The sequence below is a fragment of the Mytilus edulis genome, chromosome 4, assembly GCF_963676685.1.
Source record: "Mytilus edulis chromosome 4, xbMytEdul2.2, whole genome shotgun sequence".
Lineage (NCBI taxonomy): Eukaryota > Metazoa > Mollusca > Bivalvia > Mytilida > Mytilidae > Mytilus > Mytilus edulis.
The window spans coordinates 85,967,636-85,973,296 of NC_092347.1; positions in this window are offsets into that span (position 1 = coordinate 85,967,636).

Sequence of the window (5,661 nt, forward strand, 5' to 3'; positions counted from 1 at the left end):
AGCCATCGGTGTTTCATTTGTGTATTCTTAAACAAATATTATTTTTCTCTCGTTTTTAGCAATGTATCACTCTCTACTGTCCTTATCTATTATTCTATATTCTGCGTTTCCACACAGATTCTCGTGTATACCATGAGGGTCCGGATTGGGGTTTTTGTTTATTTCTGTATTCTTTAAATTGTTATGTCATTTTTTTCTACATTTTATTTATCTTACTCATTATTCTTTCTTTATTTTTCATATTTTGTCATCCCAATATATTTTACTTACTGATGTTTAGTTACATTACGACGTTTATCTCTGATTCATATACTGGTTACCAATGTAGATGACAAATTTGTGTCATTCATGACAAAGTTAAACAGAATCAACATGATATATGCGATCATTCTTGGATGAAATTAATATTTCTTTATATAACACTTTTTGAAACCATTTTTATCCATTTTCAATTTCATGTGTTGTTTCCGCATATGTTATGTTTCATTGCTCATGTGTTGTTTTCGTATATTTTAGCCGCTCGTCTTGAGCCTACTCATTTGATCCGATAACACCCCATATAGCAATACAATTATACTTTTATTGCCATTCATAACTCTTAACAGACCAATTAACAGACCGGGTTTTATACATCCGACCCATTAACAGACCAGGTTTTAAATAAAAATTGATTTACGTCACCAAATTACAGATTTTCGTGGAGATTTTTCACACAATGATATCAATATGGTTAACAAACATAATGCCTTTCTTTTTTCGATGTTCAAAATATTGAATGCAAGTAAATTTAACCAATGTGTCATTTTGTGTACATTTGATGTGTGTAAAATGTGTATAAATTTATTGATGAGTAACCCGCCTTTTCATTTTATAGATCGTACATCGAAGCTAGAAAAATAATAATTACACCACTGAATTCATTACATTGAATTGTTTTGTTAGACATGAATACTTTTTATGATGAAAATATATTTAGAAAGTTATACAATGAAACATGCTGAACTTTCAATGATTTTCTCGATAACACCTGATTAACAGACTTTAGCCAACCCGATTAACAGACCAACCGCCGATATAGCCGCATACTCAATATAGATTAACCGACCAATCTCTCGGTTAGCCGAGTGTCGGCCGTGTTCTAGCAGTTATACATGCCAGCTCCAGACCTTAATCAAACTGATTGAAAGATTATGTCATCACTGTGACTATAATCATATTAGTATAATAGTCCACAATCTTCATCATATAAAATTGAGAATGGAAATGGGGAATGTGTCAAAGAGACAACAACCCGACCAAATAAAAAACAACAGCAGAGGGTCACCAACAGGTCTTCAATGTAGCGAGAAATTCCCGCACCCGGAGGTGTCCTTCAGCTGGCCCCTAAACAAATATATACTAGTCCAGTGATAATGAACGCCATACTAATTTCCAAATTGTACACGAGAAACTAAAATTAAAATAATACAAGATTAACAAAGGCCAGAGGCTCCTGACTTGGGACAGGCGCAAAAATGCAGCGGGGTTAAACATGTTTGTGAGATCTCAACCCTCCCCCTATACCTCTAACCAATGTAGAAAAGTAAACGTATAACAATACGCACATTAAAATTCAGTTCAAGAGAAGTCCGAGTCTGATGTCAGAAGATGTAACCAAAGAAAATAAACAAAATGACAATAATACATAAATAACAACAGACCACTAGCAGTTAACTGACATGCCAGCTCCAGACTTTAATTAAACTGACTGAAAGATTATGATTTCATCATATGAACATCAGGCACAATCCTTCCCGTTAGGGGTTTAGTATCATACCATCATAACATATATGAGAAGAACATAACCCGTGTCATGCCAACAACTGTTTTTAGAATAAATGTGTTTAGTTCCGATGCAAAGACCTTATCAGTGACTCAATATTAACGCCAACATATGCAATCTTTAATGACTTGACAACAGTATCGTAATTATATCCCTTCTTAATAAGTCTATTCAAAGGTTTTGTAAGTTTCTGAGGTGAATACTGACACCTTTGTGCTTTATAAAGAATATTACCATAAAAAATTGGATGTGAAATACCTGAACGTATTAGAAGTCTGCATGTTGAGCTATATTTACGAATGATGTCTTTATACCGATGATAAAATTTAGTAAATGTTTTGACTAGTTTGTGATATCGAAAACCCTGGTGTAATAATTTTTCAGTAATACATAAATTTCTCTCATTAAAATCTAAAACATTGTTACATACACGAGCGAATCGTACAAGTTGAGATATATAAACACCGTAAGATGGTGACAAGGGAACGTCACCATCTAAAAACGGATAATTAACGATAGGAAATGAAAAATCATCCCTTTTATCATAAATTTTAGTATTCAGCTTTCCATTAGTGATATAGATATCAAGATCGGGAAAAGGGCTGTGGTCATTGTTAGTATTAGCTTTATTTAAAGTTATATGAATATCAAGTAATAAAAAAATCCAGATTAAATAACTTGTCGATCGAGTGCCAACTCGATATGTTTGATAAGGCTATTGTTCCTATACTAACTTATGGGTGTGAGATATGGGGATTTGAAAATTTAGATATTCTTGAGAGAGTTCATTTGCGTTTTTGCAAACATATATTGAGGTTAAAAAATTCAACCCCCAATTTTATGGTCTATGGGGAATTGGGAAGATACCCGATTTCAGTTACCGTCAAGTCACGTATGATTAATTTCTGGTGTCGTTTACAAGAAGGGAAAGAGAGCAAACTATCATGTTTATTATATAAGCTGTTATATGTAAATCTCAATAACTATGGTTATGATAGTAAATGGATATTATATATAAAGAAAATTTTTGATGACTGTGGAATGTCAAATATATGGCAAAGTCACAACCTTTTTGAGAAACATTGGGTTGTATTGAGTGTTCAGCAAAGATTAAGAGATCAGTTCATTCAAGAATGGTCAACAGAAATGAACAATTCGCCCAAGGGGCTGTGTTATAGATTGTACAAAAATGTTTTTAAATTTGAACACTATTTATCAGTACTACCATTTAATTTATTAATAACCTTATGTAAATTTAGATGTGGGAATAACCGTTTTCCCATTGAGACGGGAAGGTGGCGCCACATCCCAAGATCTGAAAGATTGTGTCACCTTTGCGCCTCAGCTGACATTGGTGATGAATACCATTATATCATGTCATGTAATTATTTCAAAGATGAAAGATGCAAATACTTACCACAATATTGTAATAAAAATATAAATGTTATCAAATTCAAACAAGTATATTCAACCCAAAATATTGTTGAGCTTGAGAAACTTTGTAGATTTATTAAATCTATTTCTGTGAAAGTCTATCCTCCTGGTTAATACAACCAGAGACATATATACACATGTGTATATATGTCTCTGATACAACTATGTGTTTATTTATCATTTGTGTAAATATTTATCATATTAATTTGTATTTCACACATGCTATATCTTATATATGTAATATATATTATTGTAATATCTTCTCTGTAACTATGTATTTGGTTTATGAGAATAAAGATCATTCATTCATTCAGCACAATCTCTCCGGTTAGGGGTTAAGTGTCATACCATGATAAAAAAAATATGAGAAGTCAGGACTGTTATTCAGTCAGGGCCGTAACTAGCCCCTTTAAATAGTGAGGCAAAATATAAATCGAAAAATTTTGGGCGAGCGGTCTAGGGGCTGCTTAAGGCCCCCAGAGGCTCTGAGAAAAATAACGCAAAATCGTGCATTCTGAGCGTTTCCCAGACTCTTTCTTGCTTTAAAACGGCTTAATTAATTTTTAGATATTTTTTCGACAATGTGATTAGACTTTGGTGACTTTTTTATGAGGTCTTTTATGACTAGATTTAAATATAGTGACATTGCAGTATTATACTTTAAGTACTAGTACTGCTAAGTCCACACTAGGGACCATCTCCACCTTGTTTTACGATCTTTTACGGTATTAATGATTCTTTAAAAGTATTGTTGAAGACCATCCGGCAACTATCAAGATGAAGAGCTGGAACACAAACTTTGCGGACCATTGATCATTTGTATTTTTTCTATGCATTGACTTTGTGTGCGATTATGTCCCCATACTCCTTTATTATCTGCTAAAGGGTCTCAACACGACTTACCTTTCAATGTAAAAGGTCATATGGTCCGAGTACACAGTTATTTCGTAGTGCATTTCCTTTAGACAATAAATGGAAATAAAAAAAATCCCACCTGCACTTTCTCCATAATATTTTTACAGTGTGTTGTACTACTTTTGGGACAAATTATATCAAAATTATAGAAAACTTCATCAGCTCTAACTCAAAATATGGACAATTTTATGTGAAGGGGGGCTTGAAATCTTTTGACAGCTTCCGAAATGCTAATTTTTGACCCTTTTCAACTGGACCAAATCACTACTTTACATTATAATTCATGAATCAAATTTTTTTACAGTGTAATTTTATCCCCCTTCTTGCTACTTGAGGCATAAAACATAAAAAAATAAATTTGGAAGGGGTATAAAAAAAATTGACAAGTAACACACTGTCCACAGTAGGGACTATATACGATAACTGTGTACTCGGACCATATATGGCAATACCTTGTTTTTTTTCTTCAAATTATTTGATACCGGGAAATATGTGACCTTACTTTAATTCAAACCATGTCAGCTATCTAGTTTTATTTACAAAAACAAAAAAAAACTGTTTTGTATTCTTTGATATCAATTTCAATTATCCATGCAGAAAGGACAATTCCACTGAGTAGCATCGCATATTCTTAAAATATATTTCTCGCACAATTCTGGACATCGGTGGACATGCAACATTGCAAAACCACGTTTACAAATGAAAATCAAAGCTCAGACTATAGTCATGACGTAGGACAATAAATGAACAAAAGACAAACCCGGAACACAGAGACCACCAACTTTGAAAACTAAAAGGAACATAGAAACATGGATAACGAAAAACATCCAGGGGATACACCAGAGAGTGAAGAGAACTTGCTTCTTGCAAGACACTTTCCGTGAAAATAATTTGATATGAAAACAACCTTTTGTTTCATTTTTTTATTTTTTATTTTTACATGAGGCATTTGCCTCATTTGCCTCAATATAGTTACGGCCCTGTCAGTGGTTAATTGTCGTTTGTTTATGTGTTACATATTCATTTTTCGTTCATTTTTTGTACATAAATTATGCTGTTTGTTTCCTCGTTTGAATTGTTTTACATTGTCATTTCGGGGCCTTTTATAGCCGACTATGCGGTATGGGCTTTGCTCATTGTTGGCCGTACGGTGACCTACACTAGTATAGCTGTTAATTTCTGTGTCATTTGGTCTCTTGTGGAGAGTTGTGTCATTTGCAATCATTTACCACATCTTCTTTTCTTTTATATTATCATATATGATCATATATATAACCTGTATCATTCCAACAACTGGTTTAGAATAAATGTGTTTATTTCCGATGCAAAGACAATGTTATCTCTTTACTTTCTCTCCCTGAAAAAAAAATCATGATTTATTCCTTTTTTGATAAATTTCTTGAAACTTGAAACTTTTTTTATTCCACAAAAGGCCTCACATGATGATGAGGCATAATAGTACAAACAATAATATTGCAAGGTATAACAAC